Source organism: Microchirus variegatus (assembly GCF_963457635.1).
Source record: "Microchirus variegatus genome assembly, chromosome: 16".
Classification (NCBI taxonomy): domain Eukaryota; kingdom Metazoa; phylum Chordata; class Actinopteri; order Pleuronectiformes; family Soleidae; genus Microchirus; species Microchirus variegatus.
The window spans coordinates 21,643,181-21,670,975 of NC_139817.1; the positions used below are offsets into that span (position 1 = coordinate 21,643,181).

At 39.2% G+C, this 27,795-nt stretch overlaps 1 protein-coding gene across 3 annotated transcripts in view; it reads left to right on the forward strand.

Annotated features, from left to right (window-relative positions):
* Positions 1-27,795, forward strand: part of pacs2 (phosphofurin acidic cluster sorting protein 2) — a 67,568-nt gene that overhangs the window by 15,919 nt on the left and 23,854 nt on the right. The window lies entirely within an intron of this gene.

Here is a 27,795-nt window from a genome sequence, read left to right on the forward strand (position 1 = left end):
AATCCTGTTTGCCAGATCTGGAACTCGAGCCGTCAGCCACATGTCAGCGGTTGTGACACATCTTTACCCAAGGTGGCCCAAAATTGTCTGACGATATCTGGGCCCTATTTATTATTTATGACATGACCCACTTTGACCCACAATATTTGCCAAAAAAAGGGCCCACACTTTTTTGGGCCACTTTAGGCTCACATCCATGAAAGCTGGCAGAACCACAACCGGATGGTGCTACTGCATAGTTTTTCCAATGATGATTTCAGACAAAGGCCACCTGTCGGTAAGGAAATTAAATTCCTCTCACACAGGTGCAGATTGAACGTGCTGGTTGCTCGTCGTCTGTAGTCGATGCAGTGAGTGCAATTGTACCTCTACCAAATTCTAACTGATGTTTGTTTTTGCCATCTGTCGACCATCACGCATATTTGGGAATGTTGTTTCCCGGTAATGTGTTTGAAGTTTGAATTTCACCATGTGTTCTCACCAGTATTGATTGATGTGTCCATATGCCATTGGGATTGTCCCATGGTCTTGTTTGAATGTGTTGAAAAGACATCATGAAATGCCTCATTATATCATAGTGAGGTGTAAAAACAATCTTTCTGTGATGATATATTGATTTCTGCAATTTTTCACAAATGACCTATAGCTGCATTTTGTCCTCACTTTCCAGCCCCAAAGTGGTGAGGATTTGGCGTCAAAAATACGTTGCATTTTTGTTTTAAATACGCTTGAAAACATTTGAGCCACCAAATTCACTTACATCAAGTCATGTTTATAGTGCATCAGACATCAACAGCTGTATGCCAAAGTGGTTGAAATATGACTCTTTCAGCCACATCAGTCAATAACCACTGATATAAATGGACAGAGTGCACTGCACGGCCATTTTCAGCAGCTCTGTCTCACACAGACTTGTCAATGAGCAGATCTGCTGAAGGACTCTTCAGCCAACAATGGAGAGTCCAGTGCATGTGCGGTTTCTCTGTTGTGATTGCAGCAGATAATCTGCAGGCCGCTCTGTAATTACTGCAACAAAAGGCCGACGTTTGTTGTTTTGTAATTATATGTCCTCGTAGCAAAACTCTTGACTGGTATGAAAATCGTTATCCAGGACACTTCAGCTCTGCTGTGATGGGACCTGGAGTGTCTTCGGTTTGTTTAAATCCATTTTGAGTCTCAATGATTCAGTCACAGGACAACACAGCACAGAATTAAAGTTGAGGGGAAGGGTCAGTTTTGTATTTTGGGAATTTTTACTGATTAAACTGAAAAGATTATTCTTTTATTACACAATTAAATATCTGTTGGTTTGTGAAATATGCATTGTCTTGCCAAACTGAACATTTCGGAGATAAAGATGCCCCCTTCAACTTATCATAAACAAGTCCAGACTACGAGAGCACGACGGCAATAATGGCGTGCCGAAAGCGGTCGAAAGTTGGACGCAGGCGGCGCTCAATTGTTATATGCTCACTCCCTATCACTCAATAGGGAGTTTGAACTTCTTCCCTCTGGTAGACGTTATAAAGTACCAAGGGCAAATCGTAATATTTTTAAAAATTCTTTTATTCCTAATGCAATTGGGGCACTGAACACCATGCCCCGTTGATGCGTTGATGCGATGTGTTGTAATGTAACTGCCACTGCTGTCCTGCTTTTTGCCATGAAGATGTCTGTGTGTAAGTGTTGTTGTTGTTGCTGTTGTTGTCCTGCTTGTTGTTGCTGTTATTGTCCTGCTTGTTGTTTTTTATGAGACCAAAGACAAATTTCCACATCGTGGACAAATAAAAACTAACTAACTAACTAACATGCAACGCGAAATGCAAACACGTCAAACCTGATGAAGCACCTGGTCAAAAGTTGAAGAATGTATCGTTTTTGACTCATGGAAATTGACGACTGCTGCATCAGCTACCAACACTAGCAGAGCTACTACTAGCAAAATGTGAATTACAGTTGATAGTTTTAATCCAGGAGCTACTAAGCTTGTTAAATGTTAATTGGACATTACTGGATACAGACCAATAAGAGTAAACACAAATTCTGGGTATTTACCTGGTTTCTATATGGTGAATTTTAGTGTATTATTGGGTTATAAGCTGGTAATAAGCAGGTAATTACAGCCCCCAATTACTAGCTATTTACCCAGTAAATATATGGTAACAGAAATGTGTTACTTGGTATTAACCTGTAATTAGAAGGTAAGAAAATGGCCAAAATACTGGGTAATTACCCCGTAAATTATAAAGAGTTATTATATTAACGCTAAACTGTAGAACTGCAATCTGGTCATTAAAATGATTACAAATGGGATTTATTTCTGGGTTTTTTTCTGTTTTTTTTTCTTTGGCGGCCCTCAGTCCAAGGTTGGGTTCCTAAATTTGCCCTCGGGTATCAAAACTTTGAGAACCCCTGCTTTAAAAGTTGTGGCTGCAAACACCAAGCAGAGACCAGCAGCAGAAATGGAATTCCCTTTTCATCCTTTCGGGGATGATTAAAGTGGGTGTCCGGCAGATCGCCGCACACAAAGCTCTCATTTGTATTCCCCTTTTTCTGCGGCGGCCTCCCCAGGGTTCTCAAAAGGGCATGGACCATTTTTTTTTTGTGTCTTAGTGGATTAGATTCTCTGCACTTTGGCTGTAAGACATAAAACAACAACTTGGCTCTGTGCTTGCTGCATTTCTGCCCTGCTCTGCTCTGCTCTGCGTCAGCTTGTTACACACACACACACACACACACACACACACACACACACACACACACACACACACACACACAGTTTTGTGCAGCCAATCTTCTTAGGACACTGCATTAGCTTCCATTCTATATAATATATTGATTTCTGTGTGCGGTGCTGTCTGTCGTTTTGCCCGTTTTCCTTAAATATGAATATGTATCTGTGAATTTATATCATAAAAACATCTATTAAATATAATATACACATAGATAATAATGCATCTACTGTTTGGGTATTTTGGTGTGCTGCCATTTCCTGTTTTTTTCCATTTATTTTTTTGTGTTATGTAACTTTAATGTTTGCCGTGTTGCTGCTGGAGCCTTAATATCCCAGAGGGAGCTTCACGAGGGATTAGTAAAGTTCTATCGAAGTAACTTTAACCCAAACGCACTTCAAATCTTAGCCCTAAATTTAAACAGTTCCTCAGAAAACGAGTTTCTGCCTCATTAGGGCCAGGTTTTGTTCCCCATAAGGCCTGCCGGTCCTGACACGGTCAGTGTTTATGCCGGAATAAGGTCTGTGTGTGAACTGGTTTCAGTAGCTATCATATCCTATCATATCTTACTCTGAGCTGATGGAGGAGGAGATGGGTTTCACGTCTCCCTGTCGTGCATTTTTGATGCTTTTCATTCATTATAGATTAAAAAAAGGAAAAGACAAAAAACGTAGTTTTGTGAACGCAGATTATCTCTACTCGAGTGTTTTTCTATCTGGGTTGCAGCGTCAGTGGGCTGTTTTGATTTGAAGTCTCTTTCTTTCTTTGTGGACGGTTCTTCAGTATTCAGCGGCTTCTTCTTGTTTGTGTGCTTCACTGAGTGCAGAGAACACTTATCCATCTTCATTCAGCCTCACAAGTGGCTTAGCTGTGTGAAATGAGGGAGTGTTTATTCACCAGAGGAAATGAACGTGAATAGTTTTAAGAAAAACAAAAACTCAATAGAGCTTTAAAAAAACCCCAATACCAACTGTTGAGAGCAGTCATTTTCTCTTTCTTTTAGAAAATGCGAGCTATCCATTTCACTTTACTCACTGAAGTGAAACCTCCCAATAATTATTTTTTATCTTTAATCCCACGACCGAGCTCCTTCCAACTTCCTCCAGTTAGAGTTTGTAAAATGAAACAATTTACCTTTAGCGCATATCTGTAGTCTTTCTAATTTCAGCTTCAAAACGTCTCTTGCAGTCAATCGGTCAGACTTTATTAAAAGAGCCGTTTTCATGCAAATGAATGCAATTCAACATGCTCCACAGGATGAAACTCACCTGTCGCGTATCCTTACAAACAACATCAAATATAAAATCACAACATCAGATAGAAAACACCGGAGACATAAAAAAAAAAAAAATTAATGACCAATAACACCAGGAATAAAATGCATAATAGGAATACATCTAATTAAGCTATTACAATTTTATAATGATGAGGTTTTGTAATTGTGTACTGTTGCGTCAAACCAAACCCGGCAGTTGTGCACAAAACTGCACCCATTGGAAAAGATAATCGTAACTTTAATTGTTTGTACGATTTGCCGAAATATCTACTGCCTAGAAGTGTTCAAATCATCTGACCATAGAAAATGTAGATTCTAACCTCACTCGAAATAGCAAGTGTGTAAACTGAGACTCGGCGTGTACAGTGTGACTCTATCCTGCACAAACAACAGAAAACTCTCAGCAAATCTCAGATTCCGCCGCTTTAGTGAGGAGTTGTTGGTCTGGAGGTCATTGAAGGTCATAAACCTTGGTCAGCTGCAGTCCCACTTTACACAGACTGGGAGAAAGTGAGGGACATCACTGCTGTTTGCTGTACTTCTGCCTATGTTCACTAACAAAGTATTGATTATTGATGTATTGATTTTTGGTTCGATGGGCATCTGGTCAGTGTGGGTCTATGTATTGGGTTAGTTTATAGCAAGTCATTCATTATTTACTTTTACTGAGCAGTTTCTTTTTCTGGAGTATTTTTTTGTAGCTTGTGTTTATTTCAGCTTCTTAAATGTGAATATTTTCTGTTTTATGTTACAGTGAAATCTGATTAAAACTGAATTATTTTTTGGTTTCTGGACCAAACAAGACATCATTTTCAGGTTTGGTAAACGACAAATTTTATGGATCAAACAAATAAAGGAAAAACGAAAACTTAAGGGACAGGAAATGACATCAGCCACAGAGGCTTCTGGGAGCTAACAGCAGTTAGCATTTGGAAAAGTGATCATTTGCAGGCTCTAGCAGGCACATTGGCGTCATATATAACGTGTCCACTGGACAGATAAATCCTCTGAGGCTGGAAGTTTGTGTAGAACTCTGTGCTTCACTGTGGAGCCAAGAATAGAACTTTTCGCAGACTTCCGGTGTTCGGATGCCGTTGACCTCGCCGGCGCTCTCACGTGTTTTACGGACAAAACAGAGCTCCGTGAGACAACAATTACAGGAATTTAGCGCATTGTGACGTCCCAATGAGCGCGGAAGTCAACATTGCGTGTTTTATCTCCTGTACTTAGACTCGAGGAGGATCACAAAAACATGAGTGAATCGTCTTTTTTCACACTTTGCCGACTGATAGGACCTGAAGAGTCCCAAATATAAGGATTTAAATGATTAAAAAGTTGATTTTGCATAATATGGGACCTTTAATTGGTTATGAATAGAATTGTTAGTTGTAAAGCTGGTTTAACTGTAATGTATACTGTTTATTCATTAGATTATAATAGCATAATGGATCATTTAAATCCTATCAACTTTGTGAACCCATACTTTTTACCCTGCCACCTTACTGTGAGCTACATATGTTCAAAACCTTAGTTTCCTTAAGTATTCCAAACACATTTTAACTAAATAAATTCATGGTCATTTGCTGCATTGAGTCAATAACATTTAAAAGAAACTTAACATTGACTAAAAGGTGGAGTGTTTTTGATCTCTCAGATTGAGGAGCGTCATCAATCAAAGGCGTCGTCTTTGTTTATGTCCTCTTTGACCTTTTCGGTACTTGACGCGTGTCCTCTTTAAATCTAGTCTTTCACTCCTTCAGAGATTGATCAAAGGAACGTTTGACCCAGTCATCTGTAGATTTTTTTTTCCAGACTAAACCGAGCCAACGGGAAGTGAATCAAGTCAAGTTTGGCTCTTGGCAAAGAATTGGATTGAATTATCTTGAAGTTGTGATCATGAAAACATTCCAGAATGCTTTGATGTGCAGTATCGTCTCTCAGCAACTCTGCAGCAGATTGAAGTGTCCTTCTCTGCCTAAAAAAATAGACATTTCTGGGAGCGGTTTTGTGCAACGAGCCAATTGCAGCATTGTGGGTAACGTAGTAACGCCGCAGTGACGCCGAGGACACCTCTGTCGTGTGTGTGTGAGACTAATTAAGAGGCTGCGGTACAGTGACGCTTTGTGCAGATGCAACAATATGAGACAAAAAGAAAAGGAGGAGGAGTCTGGTGTGATGATGTGAGGCCCGGCGGTGCTTTGTCTTGAACCCCAGACATGGCTCTGTGGCCTAATGGCTGCCTCTATTAATAAAAGATAAGCAGTCAATTATTGAGCTGTCGAGAATAACGTTAGGGTCGACGGGGAGTGGAGGGAGAGGAGGAAGGAGGAGAAGAGACGCATGTGACTGTGGGTGAGGGATTTAATTGAGTTTCAGTAAAGGAGATCATGTCCTTGCTCATGAGAGATTCAGGAAAATGGGACTTGGCCCAATCCAAGTCACCCGTTTACTCACCTACAGAATGTTGTCTTTTAAATGCTTGTCACGTAAATGTAGAGTTTCTCCTCTTCACAGATTGTAATGAAATATGAAGTAAAGATTGAAAACTGTTTCTCTTAAAAAAAAGAGTGGACTCCTGCTGTGAGGCTGCAGTACCACATACAGAGAAAGAGGGAGACAGAGAGCAGGACAGTATGCCGTAAACGTGGTTTTCTCTCTCTCTCTCTTTTTCCTGTCAAACTTTAAGAGATTACTTTTTGTTTTTTTGTTATATCGGCTTTTTTTCTCCACAGGGAACCAGTGTTTTGGGAGCCATAAAACTGTAGGTATTTTTGGGAAAGGGTCACAGACTCAAAAGGCCACTACAGCCAAACATGGATATAACGTGAAACTTGGTTGCGTTGAGTCTGGCTGCCTCAAACTATTTTCTCGATTAATCAAGTACTCAAACCAAAAAGCAAAATTCCGATTATTGCTAAAAAAAAAAAAAAAAAAAGTGTATTTCATTATGACATTATGACCTACATCCGTTGCTCTCGTCTCTTGAAAGTGGGAGACGACCTCCCCCTCTTTCCAGACTCATTTGAAATGGAGGCTACTCCATTTGTTTCCTTAATTTATTAGACCTTATTTTTTTTATTGCCTTTTATTTTGCAGTCTGACATTCTTCTTTTTCTTTTTTTTATCCCCTTTCAAGCCTGCACGATCTCTTTCTGTGCTCATTATAATCCTGCTGTTCAAATTAAAAATGTAAATTTCATCTCTCCCTTACGCACACACACACACACGCATGCACACACACACGCATGCACACACACAGTTGCAGGTTGTTTACACCAAACGCTAATTAAACTGGCTGATGTTTTCATCGTTTCCTTCACTTAATTGTGCATGTGATAAAAATGCAAAGCGTCCTTTGTGCGCTTCCTTCTACACGTTTGTATTTTTATGATTCAGTGAGCAATAAAATGAACAGTACAGTGCAGTTTATTACAGTTTATTAAGTCACAACGACTCTGTTTTATTTCACAGTTTGCTCCCTTCAGAGCCAATTAGGAGATACCATTTTTTTTTTTCACTCTGTGCTTTAAAGATAAAAATCCAAATTCCTGTGTTTCGGCAGAACAGAGGAGAAGCTCCAGCCTGCATCTCCCCCAATCTCCTTTCATGATAAAAGCATGTTGTTGTGGAGACAGAAGGTGATGTGTGAAGAGGCTAAAGTGTGTGTGTGTGTGTGTCTTTGCTGATGCTACAGTGGCCTTCAGAGCTTAATGATCTACTGACACAGATTCACAGAGCAAATATGAGAGGTATTTTTAAGGAAGGAGAGCGCACACCAGATCAGGACGGAGTTTAGACTTTGCCTCGAGTCGTCCGTTTATTATTCATGAGAAACGGGGAGAGAGACGGTTTACGTATGAACCTCAGTCACTTCAAAGAGGAGATGAATGTGCATGAGCTTATCATGCGTGTGTGTGTGTGTGTGTGTGTCTGTCTGTCCACTTTGAGTGGGTTAAGCAGCTGCACGCGTGTGTTTCTATGCAGCAAAAATGTTGACTCTTCTCTTCTGTTGTCTTTAACACTGGCGTTACATAAAGTTTTGACTCCAGACATTAATTATTAACTGTTACGATAATACATGGGTATTTAAATGCGTCTTAATTCGACGTTTGGCACTAGCAGTGTTTACAGGACAGATAGGCAGATAAATGCCACATCATGTACATACTAAAGTGCTAACTATAAAGATGCAGCCTGCAGGTGGTTAGCCTAGCATAACACAAAGTGGTATCAAAGGTAAACAGCTAGCTTGGCTCGGTTTAGCCTCAACAAACTCATTTACCATGTTAATTATGTCGTGTAATAGGTTTCATAACCACTTGTTTATGACATGGGACGGGATGAAACATTTTCATTGGTAAAATTGCGAGAAAACCATTGCAGTGGGCAACAGCTGCAGGTAATGCTAACGTAATTAACTTCCATTGGCCACACCATTTTGAAAATGTCAGTGAACACAACCTACCCACTTATAATGTCCTGAACACAACTTAAGGGGGGCATTAAAAATGGGCTAATCTTGTTTGAAGGCACCATCAAATAAGAATTTCCAAAGTAATTTCACATTAGCTATTTAGAGTTCCTGTTAACAGTGTACCTTCTGATGTGCAACCAAGAGTGTATTGGTGCTTTTCCATACAGTTTTAGAATGATTCGGCTCGGCTTTCTTCACTTTTCCATTAAGAACAGTATCTGGTAACTAAAATGTGACGTCAACAGACTGCCGGTCTCTGATTGGTCAGAGAGTGTCTTCACTGGAAGAGTCATGAGCGCTGACGTCCAACACAGGAATCAAACTGTACAATGCCGAAAACTGGTGACCAGTTAAAAAGACTAAACTGACAATATGTGTTTATCTCTGACATTTAGCAAGGACATTTCTAAAATCTCAATATTTAACAGAGTACAAACGAATCGTTTTAATTAAAAGTGCATTATGTAATAAATCTAAAGCAACTGGCCATAAAATCCTCCTAATATGTCACAGAGACTCAGGAATAATGTTCATATAACAAACTGAACTCAACAACAACAACAGTACGGACAAAATATTTGCATAAAAAAAAAATATTTTGCAGACTGCAAATCATGTTTATGTTTTGAAATCATGTTTTGGCGTCATGTGGCGCCACCTACCGCCGTCTACCAATCATTGCAGTCATTAGAGTCTCAGCTGCCGAGCAACCGCGGGTTGCCAGTTACGTCAAAAAAACGAAACCTAAAAGACCTCGGTATTTTGAATTTGAGTGTAGTAACCGTTTTTGGCCACATTCTTACATGTGGCACCTTTAAGTGATTCTAATGATTCAGTACACCGAAAAATAACTGCTTTGCTAGTTTTTGTGTCGCGTATAAAATGACGTCACAGCAGTTTCATGCAGCCGTGCTATGACAACCCTGTCTATAGCATGTACTATAGCGATGGTAAAATGACGTGTCTGATACCCAAACTGAGTAGAGTAGAGCTGAGTAGTGCTATAATAAAAAAATGCCATATTTCTTTGATGCTGTTTAAAAATTAATGCAATTCTTTGTGGGCAAGTCCTGGATGTATAAGGATGTGAGCCTCAACGTTAAAAACATCTGATTTAATCAAACAAAATATAACATTCTATTAGTCATAGTCATTGTTTCCGTGTGTGTGTGTGTGTGTGTGTGCGTGCGTGTGTGCGTGTGTGTGTGTGTGAGACGACACGGCCCTTCAGCGCACGTTCATTCATAGACTCGTTCTCTTGCTGTCAGAGCTGCCTGCTCTCGTCAGACAAGTTGAGCTCAAATCTATTTTCGGCTCCACATGTCCCGGGCTTTATGACCAACACACACACACACACACACACACACACACACTGCCTCTGTCACTCCACCACACCGTCTCCCCATCCAGCCGGCAAATCCCACAGCTGAATATTGCATGAGCAGCTCAGCTCTGGAGAGCCTGTGGCTCACATCTGAATAATGGGAAAGCACCGCGGCAGATTTGATTATGCAGTGTGTGTGAATGTGTGTTTGTGTGTGTAAGCGTTGCTGTGCGGCGGGCAGCCTCAAAACAGCTTCTTCACCTTTACAGAAGGTGCACGTGTGTGTGTCTGACTGACGCTCACACACACACACACACACTGATGTCAGAGTGATATCAGGCCTCAATAAGCAGATCAGCCTGTTAAACACTGTTATGGATCAAGGTCAACTCCCTGTGGAACCACAGGTACTCCACTATATTCAAATCAAAGGGATATATAACGGCGCTTTCACAGTACCTGTATTTAATCAATCCATTATTTATAACTTTTCTTTATGTATGATTTATGGAATGATTGGAAAAATTCATGTCAAGATAATCCTGACCATAAACAATTGTGATTTTTGCTATTAGTGCATAGGAAGATGCTCTTTAAACTCTAAAAATGGCTCCTTAACATTTTAGAGACAAACGTGTTTTATTTCATTGCAGATTAATCATTAAATAATGAGGTCTTGTGATCAAAATAAATCAACAGTATGTTGTATATTTAAGTCATAATTATCCCAATGGAAATTCACAAAAAGCAACTTATGTGGGTTAGGTTTAGCTTTTTTATGAAGTTAATTAGCTTTGCTTAACATTAAAACTTTGATTTTATCCAAACAGTATATCATGGTATCAGTATCAATGACATCACACGTCATTTTGAATGTTTGTCCAGCACCAGCAAAGCATACACTGCTTTATCGTACGTCTACACTCTATATAAGATAAGATAATCCTTTATTAGGCCCTCAGGAGGGAAGTTTATGGCTCCACGGGCGTCATGTTATTTACTGACGTTTAGGATCAAGTGAGACACTAAGACTTTATCAGATTTTTGATTTGATTGTCTTTTTTAGAAACATCTTAAATCACTTTCAAGACACATGGTCGGGAAAATAAAAAACACAACATGCATGAAAGCGAGGCATAAAATGAAACAACAAAATAAGGATACATGCACTAAACTACCTTTGGATTTTGGTCAAATAACTGCATGTTCTCTCCTATAAATAACTGCCATTGAACAATTAGGAGGAAAGAGATTTCACAACAGGGATTAATAAATGGCTTAACAGCACAGGGAGATTGATAACATGATTGCTGCAGGAACTCATGGGGTCAGGAGTAAATATTATTAGAAAGTACAATTAAACAATCAGTAACCCCCAATCATAATAATGTTATGGAAACTATTTTTATGTAAAAGAAAAATAATGGACAGTTCCTATTTTAATTTCTGTTCAATTTGTTTTAGTGCAGTTTTGATTTGACAGACGTGTGTTGTCGCTTCTCGTTTTCTCGGCGATCTGCAGAACGAGCGGCGCCGTTGACGTTGACACTCGCTGATGTTTTTACGCTTTATTGCACTTGTCGAGCATGAATCAGTGTCACTGTGCGACGAGCCACTGTTGGAGCAAACTTTTACACCCAAAACTGTGAAGTATTACAGCTTCTAAATCAACGGGTGGAGCTGTGTCACATATTTTTATAGCTGATCGCTGTTGCCTGAATGTGCTGCCACTTATTTTCTTTAAGCGTGTGAATGTTTGTGAGTTGTATCTTGAAGCTGCTCCCACTTATGTCGGACCCCCCCCCCCCTACATTGTTGATTTATCATAGATATTTTTATGACGGAAGTCCTTCCTGCTGCAACCCCCTCTCCATTTTTCTGGGCTTGGGACCAGCAGTGCATTTATTCTCCCAATAGCTGGACATATTAATCACTTTTGGGGTCAAGTGTCTATTTGCCTAGAGACGCATCAGGCTGGAGGAGACGGTAATTGAACCCCTGCTTTATTTTAAACAGAAAACAAAAACATCCAGTTTGGTGTAAAGCCTGAAGGACAGAAGAGACAGACATTAGTTTTTATTATAGTTTTTATAGAGAGGAATTGACTTTTGAGGAGGACAGCCGCATTGTGGCTGTAATTTATACAATATTTGTTGTATAAATGTTAATTGATAAAATACTTTTCAGATTAAAGCTGTTAATTACGTTGTATTAAAGTTAATTCCCATGGAAATATCTCCAAAATTCCCAGCCCAATCCCCTTTGCAACCCTCCATAAAATATGAAACAACAATACAACATTGGCCTTTAATGTTAAAAACAGTGACAATATGCACAATTAAGACACTGTAAATGATACCCTGTGTTACTGTGTTCCTGCACAAACACATACCGTTAATTTTTTATAAACATTAAATCTATTTGGGTCATTTTAGTGAGTTAGTAAAAAGGCGATGTTTAAAGCATCAGTGGAGAATTATCACATGATTAGAGGAGACGACAGAAACGGAGAAAGTTGGAGAAAGAGTAATGATTTAATTTGTTACATGGAGCAAAGAAATCAGAAAAAAAAAAATCACATTTAAGAATGTGAGATATCAGTAACTGATGGTTATTATTTTACATTCCTTACACACATCACCTTTAAGAACACATATGAACTATTATCAGTTTGTGTCTCATTTCACATGTGCATGAGTTCCAAAAAGTAATTTATCCTCTAAACAACTTAATTTGTTTAATTTCACTCACTCTTTCAGACCTTAAAACTATGAAATGTTTTGTAAAAACAAAAATCAAAGCAAAGGTTCAAAGAATAAAAAGTGTCAGTACAGTACATGTCCCACTTATCATATCATGAACCCTCAGGTTAATTTAAAAGTGCTGCATCAACATTATAGTAGAATTACATTTTATTTTGTGTAAAGCCAGCACTTTGGCATGAATATTATTGCTTGAACACATTTTTATGTTTTTTACTCCAGCCATTTAAAACAAATTTACATCTCTTTTGCATATTCACTCACAATGCATATATATGTATATACATACATTTTATTTATAGGATTAACTGCCAATCTGTGTGTCAGACTGAAGTAGTTTTAGCTATTAAACTCTCAGCTGGGTTCATCTTTTTCAGACTAGTATATAGTCCGAAATAATGAAGTTTCACAACAACATTGTCCCTCGCTGAGTAAAAAATAATCTGTCTTTTCTTTTACTGTGAACACAGCCTCTTCTCCATGAGCAGTAATTGGGAACTCGGAGTGTGACGGACGACAGTCGGGCTAAAATAAGTTGTTTCACTGGACTGTGTGACTGTGCAAAACCAAGAGCTGCTCTGTTTCACTTTCCTCTTTTCATGGGTGGATGGCAGATGCTTCTGGGAAAAAAAACACATTTGCCACCTGAAATGTATTATTTTTGTTTGTTTATTTACAGTATTTTATTCTTCTATATATTTATATTGTTTTATAATCGGGGTTCTTTACAGTGTAATGTATTTTTTTTATTATTACTAAGTTTATATAGTTATTTAAAAGCGATTTACAGTATTTAATTGTTCTTTACATTTAATTTTTCACATACTTTTTAGTTAAAAGGTTTTTCCATGTTCATTCATTTAAAAAAGGAAAGGAAAACCATACATGTTTCAGATTATTTATAACAAAATGGTGATGAACACTAATTGGAAGGGCCCCCTGGGAATTTTTGCTTAGGGCCCCCACAGACTCTAGAATCACCTCTGCTTACGCAGTTCATAATAACCACATTGGATTCGCCACAGTGTTGAGATGTGATTGTTGGACACAACAAGGTCAGTGTGATGTGTCGTGTTGTCCTCAGGGAAGTCACACCATGGCTGAGATGTGATACCAACAGAGGTCACGTCGGAGTAGAGCTATCACCACCAGGAAGAAGAGCCTGAGATGCAATTCTAGTAGTAGCTACAAAACCACAAAGTCACTGCCTTCAAAGAAAATAAAAAAGCTGAGTTAAGTGATGCTCTATAGCATTGGTTCTCAAAGTGCGGCCCGGGGGCCAATGGCGGCCCGTAGAAACATTTCTGGTGGCCCCGCAATGAATTACAGTTGATAGTTTTAATCCAGGAGCTACTAAGCTTGTTAAATGTTTATTGGACATTACTGGATACAGACCAATAAGTGTAAACAAAAATACTGAGTATTTACCTGGTTTCTATATGGTGAATTTTAGTGTATTATTGGGTTATAAGCTGGTAATAAGCAGGTAGCTACAGCCCCCAATTACTAGCTATTTACCCAGTAAATATATGGTAACAGAAATGTGTTACTTGGGATTAACCTGTAATTAGAAGGTAAGAACAATGGCCAAAATACTGGGTAATTACCCAGTAAATTATAAAGCGTTATTGTATTAATGCTTAAATTACATTATATTAATGCTTATATTACTTAACGCTAAACTGTAGAACTGCAATCTGGTCATTAAAATTATTACAAATGGGATTTCTTTCTGGTTTTTTTTCCTTTTTTTTTCTTTGGCGGCCCTCAGTCCAATGTTGGGTTCCTAAATTGGCCCTCAGGTATCAAAACTTTGAGAACCCCTGCTCTATGGCTACATTTAATACATAGACTTAATTTACTAGATCAAATTATGGAGGAGGTTCCTTGTTTTAACTCGAAATGCACTTGGATGGCATTTATGGCTCAAATATTCAGTTGGTTCCTCTGTGGCTCCTGCTCCACCAATTCTCACTGAAAATAATTTTAGAATAGTCAAACAAATGTGAATGAAAACATTCCCTCCTTGGTAGAGCAGAAGGAATTTTAATTTGTGATTCACTACACAGAGAGGAAACTCTCAGTTACTCTGACCTCTGCAGTTCAAACTCGGGAAAACCAATTTTCTCCAAATATATTGTATTAACGACTTAAATAACAAACTCCACAGATCATTTCTTGAAATCCAAAAACAGTGCAAGGGTTAAGATAAAATGCTCAGTGTGTGTATACTGTGTGCGTGTTATGGTTATGCAGTTTCCGACCTCGTCGGAGTCTTTTCCTGCTCTCCTCCTCCATCGCTCTGTAATGCTCACCGAAGCAGAAATGTCTCGAAAGAAAGAATCCAGTAACGCGTGTCGTTTATCGGCCTATCGGCCTCTGTGCGCGGCGGTCGAGGCATGCAGCGGAGGAGTCTCTGCTGGTGGTGCTACTGTTACAGAAGGTGTCGGCATGTCGGTCATTCCTGGCTGAGTGTGTGAAGAATGTTCGGAGTGGGATGCCACCAGCTCTGCAGTGACAGACCCATGTGTGTGTGTGTGTGTGTGTGATGTAAAGTGTGTTTAAATAGCTGGGGACGCAGTATTCCTCTGTCATGTTTGTGTCTCAGGTTTCAGCCTGGACCTGACGTGGGGGGTGATGGGCAGGTCACCGCGTCCCATGTGCCTGCAGCATCTTCGATATCCAAGTATGCGAAAAGATCCCTTTCAGTATTTTTGTGCACACTATAAATGTACAATCGGCTGCAGTGTTTGTGATCCTAGTTCCCATAGCAACCCCACCGACATTGAAAGGGTGTGACGGAGAGGCCGAGTTGACTCATCAGACATCTGGAGGCCAGGGTTGGAACGAATATCCAGAGGGAGGCAGGAGGGTGCATATGGACAGTAAAAGCAGAGGTGTTTCAAGGGACTCACTCCCAACCATTCCTGTTGCAATAGCCCTTTAACGCTTCACAGGGAAAAGGCACTATATTTGGTAACTTCCTCAGACCTCAGACCACACGTTACCACGCAGCTATGTCACAGTAAGTGTCATCATGAAATTTGACCAATCGGTGGAGCTCTGGGGCGCTGGAAGATTCAGTGCAGTTCGCTTTATTTGTGTTTTTCTTGTGTATTCTTTTATACTCTTTTTATTTATTTATTTTACACCACAGATGTACAAGGGTTAGGGCTGACATAGGGCAAAAGGCGGGGTCACATCCTGGACAAGGGTTGGGTACCGTTCATCATTGAACCAATACAGTATCTGGAATTCAGTACCAGTACCAAACGGTAAATAATTTCAGTACTGTGCTAGTAGTAGCACTGCTAGTATTGATACCTGATGCAGTGGTCGTCCCTTTCCATGAGTCAAAAACAGTACATTATTCAGCTTTTAAATACTAGCGCTGTCTGTTTCTGATTGTGTGAAATTAGACACTTTCGACCGCTTTCGGCCACATTCTCGCGCCCTCTCCCAGGCATTTCAAGTACAGAAATTTGTCACCGGTTTATTAAAAGTGAACCAATACTCGGTAGTACTGGCCCGAATCAGTACCAAGTACAAAAAGTACCCGCTTTCGGTACCCAACCCTACCCTGGACACGTCGCCAATCCATAGTTTTTGAATTTTCTAGATATCACAAACGGTCTAGGACAGGGGTTCTCAAAGATTTAGATACCTGAGGGCCAATTTAGGAACCCAACATTGGACTGAGGGCCGCCAAAGGAAAAAAAACAGAAATAAATCCCATTTGTTATCATTTTAATGACCAAATAGCAGTTCTACAGTTTAGCGTTAAGTAATATAAGCGTTAATATAATGTAATTTAAGCATTAATATAATAACGCTTTATAATTTACTGGGTAATTACCCAGTATTTTGGCCATTGTTCTTACCTTCTTATTACAGGTTAATACGAAATAACACATTTCTGTTACCATATATTTACTGGGTAAATAGCTAGTAATTGGGGGCTGTAGCTACCTGCTTATTACCAGCTTATAACCCAATAATACACTAAAATTAACCATATAGAAACCAGGTAAATACTCAGTTTTGTTGTTTACACTTATTGGTCTGTATCCAGTAATGTCCAATAAACATTTAACAAGCTTCTGGATTAAAACTATCAACTGTAATTCATTGCGGGCCGCCAGAAATGTTTCTGTGGGCCGCCATTGGCCCCCGGGCCGCACTTTGAGAACCAATGGTCTAGAAGTTAGGGTAATGAGAGATACCCACTCCAAAGCCTGTTGGCGACGACAGGATGGTAACAGAAGGGTATAAGTTGGTATTTAGGTAAATGTTGGGTTAATTAGTGATCATGTTGAGTTTAATCCCAGGTCCGAATTTTAATACAAAAACAAGTGTATACTGAGTTTGTTCAACTTATGCACAAAAGTATTCCTTTTTAAAGGTTACACATTTTGACAAAGATGTTCCGACACCTGATAAAGCTAGAATTCAATTTCAAAACTGGTTTCAAAAAAGGTAAACGGTATCGTTAAGGCTAACTATATTAAGAGCTATTAGAGAGTTAATAGTAAGTACAGACACAGGCTTTGATAGAACCATTTGTGAGTGAGAGAACTCGATGCGGTGATTTGCGATAATTACAGTCTTATCTCTTACGCTTTGGACGAGGCACAAAGGCAGCCGGAGAAAATCAGCACTCGCAAAACCCATAATTTGTTCGTAGGTGTGTGTGAGGAAAGAAACGGAAAATAATAGCGCATTGATTTTGTTTCTGAGAGTTCGTGGTGGTTACGGGCTTTTAGGTGACTCATTCAAAGGCAGCTGTTGAAGTACACGACGGGTGATGACGAACAAACTGTGCCCGTTTATTTTTCCTTTAAAATGAGACTGTTGTGTGAATTCAATAGGTGCTGAATAATAAAACAATTTTCAAAGCAAACTTATATGTTTACCTTCACAGAAACTATCACACAACCATCTGTTTGTTGCAATCAGATACATTTTTATAATGACAAAAAGCTGTAACTTTTGTTGTTATTATTCCACCTCTGTTTGGTCTTCGTGAACAGAAACGAGTAGCACTTTTATACTCTTTATACACTTTTTAAACTCCATTATACTGTATTTATATCGATTCATAAACTTTTTTGGGAAAAAAAAAAAATAAAAAATAAATTTAGGTTTCTATTTTGTTCTAGTTTTTGTTATTTGTGTACAGTTTGTTTTTGTAACTTCTGGGAGAAAAATGCAGCTAGCCTAAGCTTTTATTGATGCAAGTTATTTTTTTGTACAGTAAGTAAGTTTTTATTTGTTTTGAATGAATAAATGTTAAAGGTGCCATATGTAACAATGTGGCCAAAAATGGTCACTACATTCAAATTCAAAATACCGAGGTCTTTTAGGTTTTGTTTTCTGACGTAACTGGCAACCCATGGTTGCTCGGCAGCTGAGACTCTACTGACTGCAATGATTGGTAGACGACGGTAGGTGGCGCCACATGCCATAACATAATTTCAAAACAAAAACATGTTTCATGTGTTCTCCTCAGTTTATTTTGTTTTTTTTATTAACCATAGTACCTGCTACGTTTTTTAGTCCCTGCTTTGTCGAGGTTCCAATTGAGCAGAGCGGATACTAAAATATGATGTCAGCTAGGGTTGGGTACCGAGAGTTGGTACTTTTTGTACCGATACTACAGAGTAATTGGTTCACTTTTAATGAACTAGCTACTAGCTACTAGCACTTAGCCAACATTTGCGTGTCTTGTTTTGTTGCCCTGCGTAGTCGTGGAGAGAGCCGTGACATGTCGTATAGTCAAGCGGGGTCTGACTCATGACTCCTCAAAATGTGTTTTCTTGTCGTTAGCCTGCCGTCCGTGGCTAGCGTTAGCCGTGTGGCTAACTTTCGGCCGGTTAGCTCACGGTCCACAGCTGATTATGTAAGCACTTGTTTGTGACAAGAGACAAACAGAGAGAGTTCTTGTTCTATATTAATTTCTAACTAACATTTATTTGTGATTATTTATTTACTGTTCCCCAATTCATATTCTGCTTAGGGCCCCATAAAGACTTGGGCTGGCACTGACCACGCTGCTACCATGAACGGTACCCAACCCTAACGTCAACAGACTGCCGGCCACTGATTGGTCAGAGGGTGTCGTCACTGGAAGAGTCATGAGCGTGACGTCCGACACAGGAGTCAAACCGAACGATGCCCGAAAACGTGCATTAATCGCCAGCGTTTAGCAAGGAAATGTCTAAAATCGTAATATTTAACAGAGGAGTCTGCGGTGTATTTCGCTGCAGCACTGCTGAAAGCCGGTGATCGTGAGCCCGAATCACAACCCGTTCATCTGTATTTCAGTTCAGTGAGTGTGGTCATGCAGGAAGTGCTGACGTAATCTTTTTAATTTACCGATTCTAATGATTCAGTGAAATATGGCAGCAGGGAAAATGCTTCATCCTCCCGCAAAACAGCTCCAAGTTTCCTCTTTGTCGAGAATTGCTTTCATGTCTTTCTTTGACTCACAAAGGAGGATGGGCGACACAGGGACGTACGTTTTTCTCAAACCACTGAGAGATGTGTGAATTAAGGTCACAACACGTTCACATTGTGGAAATAAAAAAAGAACGAGCAGCGAGATGCGAGTCATCGATCGCCGCAGCGCGCAAACAGACAACGCGACAAAACAAACAACACTAACACCCAAACTGGAAAATCCTCAAAGTCTCAGAGGCTTCAAAAGTAAATGTGACTTGAATTATCCTTAAAGTCAAGGCTATGCAAAGGGGACCCAAAAAAAAAAATTCTGACACTTTACACAAAAGATGTTATTAAACCTTAAAAAACCTGGGAGCATTCTTTTATATCATTGCTATGGTTACCCACATTTTAATATTCCCCGTGCACTCATTTAAAATCTTTACTTTAGCCTTTAATTAAGTTAGTTGGCACGGGATAATAGAATTCTGGTAACCATAGCAACACTATTGCAGAGTCTCGCTGAAATTGGGAAACAGACCCTATTAAAAAAAAGGCCAGAAAAATAGATAATGAATGAATTTGAATGCTTTGAACTGTGTTTTTCTTTTAATTAAGGTACCTCTACATCATGTCCTGATGTGGAAAATGTTTTGTACGTGTATAAAAATTTAAATTAGATTAGTGAAAACCACAGATTTAATAGGTAAAAAGATAGACTTGGTTTGTTCCAAGCTTGACAAAAAAAAATACATAGTTAAAATATTTGACAGTTCATGTACATGGAATGTGTCAGACTGCAGGAGGTAAAACAAACTGCTGACAACATTTCCTTTACATGGTTAATATAATAAGAGTTTTCAGTGGAAACATTAACATTAACACAAACATTAACTCTGGACTAAGAAATCAACAACCACAACAGGAAAATTGAGGTAACATCAGGTGATATAACGGCTGAGGTAGATGAGGTTAAAAAGAGACAAACATAACATCTGATATGTTTTGCAAAGCCTGCATTTTACATAAATGCTTCATAAAGTACAGTATTTACGAAGTGTGTGCTGTTTATTTCCTTATTTTATGAGCACAGAGTCATCGTTACACACTTGGTACTTTAATGTTTTTGGCAGCTTCTGGCTAAGTGGTGCAAATGTGTGAAAGTGACAGTTTAGTACTCAAACGTTTGGCCCGTGTTGCGTTTTTATTTTTTATTTTATTTTAATTTGAATTAATTGGACAATTTATAGGGCTACACGTTTGGTGAAGTGGTTAGCACCCTTGTCTTTGCAGCAAGACGACCCAGAGATAGAAGATAATAATTTCCATGAGACATGATTTGTTAAATTAATTTAACAAATTTAACAAAGTTTAAAACACCTACACACAAATCTTAACTAAAAGATTGGGAAAAGTAAGGAGTTCAGAACCATGTGTTGGTCCTGAACCCACACTTTGGGAATCACTGCTTTAAAACACTGTGGTTTATGTGGACACCGCAGGAGAATCCGAGGCAGACTTTATGCATTTTTAAGCAGAATTGGAGTAATAAAGATTTAGCCTCAGATACAAGATGCATAATTCATTTAATGTCAGGCGGGATTCAAGTAACACTAAAGGGAAATGGTGAAGAGAGTTTCTTCAGGGATCTTTGTAAATGATGTATTCATGAAGTATTTATCCAACAACCTTGGGCAGCTCAGAGCAAAGCTTTGTCCATTGTTGAGTCACTGTCACGATGTGTGGCATCTGTTTCCGAGGCCACAAGTCCAGTCCAGTCCAGTCCAGTTCGGTTCAGCAGCTTCACTCATTGGCACTACTGGTGCGTCAAAAGGATGGGTTAAACGCAGAGGTCAAATTCACTATCACTCATTGGTGTGTGCGCAAAAATGACTAATTCTAAAATTGTAATTAATTCTGAGTGACTGGCAGCTTACTGACCTCTTTACGTGACTGTTTCAGAAACAGCTGATCTATTTCGATGCAGTATTACAAAAAGAATACCCTTTTTTAACAATGGTACACAATGGCTAACACTCAAAATCAAGGAGGGGAAATGCAAAACTGTATATCAGGGTGTTTTAGCTGTTTTATGTAGCGCCCCGTGTTCTAAATTTCTAAATGAAATCTGAAAATTTGTATTTTTAATGTTAATGCACATTGGTTCCAAATGTTGGTCTTGTAAAACCAATATAGGTCGACAGATAACTCCTGCCACTTCATCAGACATCCTGTGTACCTAATGAAGTGGTCAGTGAGTGTTTTATTCTTAGATGTCCAGGACATCAGTCAACCTCAACCCAAGTAATGTCAACACTCGGAGGTTATTTATGTGAAGCTGCTGCTCAAGTTTGACAGAAGATGATGAGAATGTGATTAATGATAACACGGATCTGATGAAATGTTTCACTTTGAGTCGGTGTTTCATTTTTTTTTACCGCCGTGCTTTCATTGAAATGTCATAAAAGAAAAATGCATCAATACAATTTGCACCAGATTGGTTTCTAATGCATTACAGCTGATAACGAGAGGATCACACACCCGCACACACTCTGACTGTCCTCTCCTTTATTCATTACTGATGGTTTGCCTGTTAGCTGACATCAGAGGGAAAGAAAAAAGCATTTCCATGGCAACCCCCGGAAATCCATTCAGCATCAAACCAACATGTCTGAATGTGATCAGTTTGGAACCATTCACTCGTTTGCCGCATTGAAATTACACATGCAGCAAATCAGTGCTGCGTTCAAGAACATGTATGTGTGTGGGTAACTGTTTTATGTGCAGCATCTGTGGATTTACTGCTGGTCTAATGTTTCAAATATTAAAGGTAACGTTCTCTCTGCTCCTCTTGAGGTGAGCTTCTTCAGCCTGTCTGCAACAATTCAATGTGAAATCTTGACCTAAAGCTCCCTGGTGTCATTTCCTAAATAGAGCTGGAGTCTGAAGAGCCATGTTTGTGACTCAGTGTAGCAGAAAAGGCAATGAAACACAGACATGTCTATCCATCTGTATATATTAAACATACTTAGTAATACAGATCTAAGTCTAAACAACATAATAAACAGCAGAGTGTAGCAAAAAACAAAATAAAGGGGGGGGGCGTTTGAAAAGCGTCATTTTTGCGGGTTTTACAGCACTGCATTGATACGAGGAGACTGCTAGCTTGGCTGTATTCAAGTGTTAAGAAGTGTTAAGAGCTGTTTAGCTTAGCATGAAGGCTGTTAACTGCTAGCTTGGCTGTGTTCAAGAGTTGATTAGCTTAGCTTAGCAATAAGTCTGTAAAGTAGCTGCTAGCTTGGCTGTGTTCAAGAGGTGGTTAGCAGAGCATAGCATGAATACTGTAAACTGCTAGCTTGGCTGTGTTCAAGAGGTGATTAGCTTAGCTTAGTAATAAGTCTGTAAACTGCTAGCTTGGCTGTGTTCAAGAGGTGGTTAGCAGAGCATAGCATGAAGACTGTAAACTGCTAGCTTGGCAGTGTTCAAATTAAAATAAAAACACTAAACGTGTTTAATGTTTTATTTATCTGAACAAACAGAAACATGAACGCCAAGTTTTATTCTCATTTACTGTAAATGGTGTTTTTTAACTATATATATATATATATTTACACATTATGATATATCTACATGACTGTGCTTCATTGTACCAGCTGGTGCATGCTTACAGTTTTTCATGTAGTTACAGGTCAGGTGTGATGACCTTTGACCTTACACTTTTTTTTTTTTAATACAGTGCAGCAGAGTCTTGTTACTGCTTTGTTCTGCAGAGAAAGTTTAACAGAAGGAAACGACGGGAAGTGAAGAGGAAAAGGAACTGTCACGTTACAAAGCATCACAAGAACCAAACCAGAAGAACCGAGAAATACTGAGAAACCTTCGGCAAACACTGCTGTGCTGTTTTATGAGCCGTGTTCAGATCAGATTTCAGGTTTGAGGCAAAATAACCGCAGTGAAGTCGCTCAGCCAGACTGAGGTTTATGCAAGAAGTGAGCGAGAGAGCGCTGGAGGTCAGAGGAGTCAGGACTGCTGTGCTTTGTGTCGCTCTGGAATGATTTTCTTTTCTCTTCCCCGTCTGCTCAGAGGTGTAGACCAACATTTTTTTGCGAGGTTGGCCTGAATCCAATTGCAATTCAGCAGATTGGATTTTCTTAGAGAGATTGAAAGTCTCAAGACGCATGACGTATAATGGCGGGATGCTGAAATGCACTGTCACTTTACATTCAGAGATTGATCTGTAGTTTTACATAACACCTTTGAGGTTTTCTCTGTCTCTGTGTCTCACTGAGCTTCACTGTAACACGTTATCAAAAAAAGATCAAATGATAAATCCTCCAGTTCATCCTTTTGTCATTTATTTTGAGCCTTAAACTCAATCTGGACAAAAGCTACATATAGTTTTGCTGCTGTCGGATAAAAAAAAATTGTTTCCTCTTTATTTATTAAATAAATCCAGTTTTTCTGTCTGTTAGAAATTATTAGACAGACAATATAAATCTTTTTAAACGGCATAAAACTCCTGAAATTAGACTCTTTTCACCTCAGATGCACAACTATGATTCTCTTGCAGGTGATAAATGTCTATTGTCCAGTAGAGAAGCAGCAGAAAGCTTTAGGGGTTTGTTTAACTCATGAAATGTGATCCACTGTTAACTCAATTGTTCGATTGTGTTCTGGCATCTGTTCCATGAGCCTCTGTGTGTGGGTGAGGGCCGAGGCAGAGGTAGTGGAAGTGTTGGTGTGAAGTTTTGGAAATCTCATTAATATTGATGCTGCTGCTGGCGTAAAGTGTCCGGTTGCCAGATTCTCAATATTAACAGAAGCCGCAAATCCAGCAGCAGGTGACACCGACCCATGGATGCAAATTTTTGCTCCACATACTTGACATTTTCCTTCAATTTCTGACTCGATGTCTTTCTGCTGTGTATGTTTTTTTTTTCCATATTTAGTTTGATTTTCTCATACAAATCTCTCTGAACAGTGTTTCTCTTACTGTCCAGCTGCTTCAGCCTCCATAAGCAAAGATGTAAGCCGTCAGGATTGTTGACACGGTTGTGTAAATGCTCTGTCGATATCACCCAGCACTTAAATGTTTAACGAGCTACAGCGAGGATTTGTCCTGGGTCACTATTCTCTTCAGCGCTGGAGGTCTATGAGGCCACCTGAAAGAAGTTCCATGGTAAAAGAACTTTTAATGAAAAGGGGGAAACTGTTGGTTTAATTTCTCCTTGTGCCACTAACTCATGAGAAAAGGGTCAATAACACAGATCGTCTTACACATTAAGAGCTGCTGCATTTTTAGCATTTTTAGCAGATTAGCTCCTGGAGCTCATGCTGCAAAACAAACCCATTGTGATGAATAATAAAAACAAGAAAAACATCTTTACTGGTGGCATAACTGTTTCTGCTGTGGGTTTGAAAACGATGGAACAGGGTCGAATACAAAAGGGGAGTCCAAGAATGCTGTGTATTGTTTGTGTGTGTGTGTGTGTGTGTGTGTGTGTGTGTGTGTGTGTGTGTGTGTGTGTGTGTGTGTGTGTGTGTGTGTGTGTGTGTGTGTGTTTGTGTGTGTGTGTGTGTGTGTGTGTGTGCAGACATGGGGACAATGTGAGCCTTCACCGGTTTGTGTCCATTGTGCCTGGAATTTCTCGGTCCGTGTCTCGGCTGCAGAAGTGAAAGGTCGTCATTCAGGCGTCTTCTTCAAACCTGCCATTGTCATCTCTCCGTCCCAGTGTTGTCTTTTCTGATCGATTCACGCTCCACTGCGGAGACACAGTGTTTTTTTACGTCACTCGGCTAACTGTCCTCCACTGTTTTTCTTTTGTTTCACCTGCTGCCGTCACTCCGTACATTTCCAAGCTAAGCTGCGGTCGTAGCTTAACTAAGCTGTTCAATTGTTCTGCTCTCCTTATCCCAGTACACAAGGACAATCGGGGGGGCTCAATTTACTGAATGACGTGTGTTCAACTCCGCTATGCTAACTGGCTTCAGTATATATTTCCGGTTTAGCTAGTGGCTAGTTATTAGCATGTTTAGCATCATTTCAAGTCTTTCGATATTTCGATATTCCAATATTTCGGCATATTTTTGTCACTGTTGCCTTTTTCTACTGTGTAGCCTGTGGAGTGTGCGGTTCAAGGTAATAATAGTTTTGGACTTTTCATTAGTTTTAGTTTTTATTGAGTTTTAACTTTTTGTTTTTAAAATGAGTCAGTTTCAATTAGCTTATAAGACCAGGTTTGCTAGTTTTATTAGTTTTTATTTTTTTTAAATGCTTAGTTTTAGTTTATTTTTTTTATAAGTTGAAGTTATTGTTATATGGAGTATTTGCCAGATGCAAACTTCGAAAACTAAGCACATTTTCGCAACAATTTGAGTTATTTTTATTCAGTTTCAGTTAGTTATGGGATAACCACATGGTTCAAGGACAAGAAGAGGAATCAATTTACTGAATGAAGTGTGTTCACCTCCACTATGCTAACTGGCTTCAGTATATATTTCCGCTTTAGCCAGTGGCAGGTTGTTAGCAAGTTTAGCATCATTCCAAGTCTTTCGATATTCCAATATTTTGGCATATTTTTGTCACTGTTGCCTTTTTCTACTGTATACCCTGTGGAGTGTGCGGTGCAAGGTAATAATAGTTTTCATTAGTTTTAGTTTTTATTGAGTTTTGACTTTTTGTTTTTTAAATGAGTTAGTTTCAATTAGCTTATAAGACCAGGTTTGCTAGTTGTATTAGTTAGTAGAACCGCATGGTTCAAGGACAAGTAGGCGAATCAATATACTGAATGAAGTGTGTTCACCTCCACTATGTATATTTCCGTTTTAGCTAGTGGCTAGTTGTTAGCACGTTTAGCACCATTCCAAGTCTTCCCATCATCAGTTAACGTGAAAATATTAAATTCTTAAAGCTAACAGAGCATGAAATTAGTCTCCTTGTCAGTCCAAAAAAATTAATCGGCCTGTATTTTGGCATATTTTTGTCGCTGTTGCCTTTTTCTACTGTGTAGCCTGTGGAGTGTGGAGTGTTCGATGCAAGGTTATAATAGTTTGGAACTTTTCATTAGTTTTAGTTTTGACTTTTTGTTTTTAAAATGATCTTATAAGACCAGATTTGCTAGTTGGATTAGTTTTTATTTTTTGTAAATGCTTAGTTTTATTTTATTTTGTTATTACTTTTAAGTTTTTTGTTATTGTGGAGTATTTGCCAGGTGCAAGCGTCATATAAACCCAAAAGTAAATTTACAAAGACGAAAACTAAGCACAGCAGTTTCGTAAACACAGTATTCAGTTTCAGTTAGTGATGGGTTCCCCATGGTTCTGTACAGGTGCACTCTTGATTTAAAACTCATCTAGTGTCCTCTTTTGGAGTGGAATGGCATTTTTTCTTTGTTTCTATTCGGAATCGTACCAGAATTTTTGGGTACCCTTCCCTTGTGGTACCAGAGTAATGGTACAGTGCTGGTGGAGTTAGAGCCACGACAGTCAGCTGATTGGGTGACAGAAAAGTGTCACTCCTTTGCGAGTGGTGTTTCTTCAACACCTGCAGTCTATTCTCATACAAAGCCTGACGTCTACAAACTAGCTGCTCTGTTGTTCTTTGTTGTGTTGTGTTTGTGTTCGTTAAAGTTCCCGTTAAAGGAAAGCTCTGTGACCTCAGAAATTCAGATTTCCGTCTACAAATGGAATGCACCATGAGTCTAACCCTGGTCCGACTGAAGGCATACATGCTGTAGTATCTCGACTCCCTTCTTGGTTTCAGCAATTTGATTTATTACAATTTCAGTCCGACTAACATGTTTACATGTAGTATAAAAAAATCTGATTTAAGTTGGACTTGGACGTCATGTTCTAAAAATAGGAGACGAGGAGAATGATGAGAGTAGAGGTCAACTCCTCACATGCTGTTGTAGAAAAGTATTTTTCCTAAAATTATGCATCCACTCAATATTCACTGTGGAATACGTTTAATTTTATTAATTATCCAAGAACATCAGCATTAACACAATATGAGAAAATAAAGGTTTGAATTGTTTTCAACATTTTGTGACTTACATTTGCAGTTATTGAAGAAGGAATCAGTCCTAACACTAAATACTACACAGTAGAAGTTGGTGAAATAATGTCAGCTCTGTGGCCTTTTTCCACATTTCACTCACTCCACTGTCACTCGTGGTGTTTTTGACCCACATCTTTTTACTAAGTGAGACAATAAACCTTTGCGGCCGTTGAATGGGCCGGTCCCTGCTGCTGCTGGACGACATTCAATGCCGTGTCTTTTATGCCCGAGAATGATTAAGGAGTGATGTCATTGTAACCACCTCCACCAGCAGCAGCAGCAGCGTTTGCACTGTTTTAATTTGCTGGATGATAAATGATCGGCCTGTGGATTGTGAGCAGGAAGGTGCCAAGAAGTGCCTGAAAAGAAAGCCTTTCAAAAAAAAAAAAAAAAAAAAGTCCTTCCCTTTTCATCCTGTGAGAGTGAATTCTGAAAAAAATCGTGACAGGCTTGTTAAAGCATCCACCTCCTCTTCCTCTTTCTGCTCCTCTTCCTCTTCTTGCCCACACTGCCCTAACAATGAGGCAGGATTGAGCTCAGTCTGCTGCTTCACCCTCAGTGTGGGAATTGTGGAATGTTTCAGTGATCTTAAACCAAATCTTACTTTAGGATAGCCATTTTTTTCTTCCCAAATGAGATTCCGATTCTTTTTTTTTCTCCCACTGGCTGCTTTAAATGTCATTCGCTTGGAGTGGTAAAGCCCCCTAAGAAAAACACTCTCCTTGTA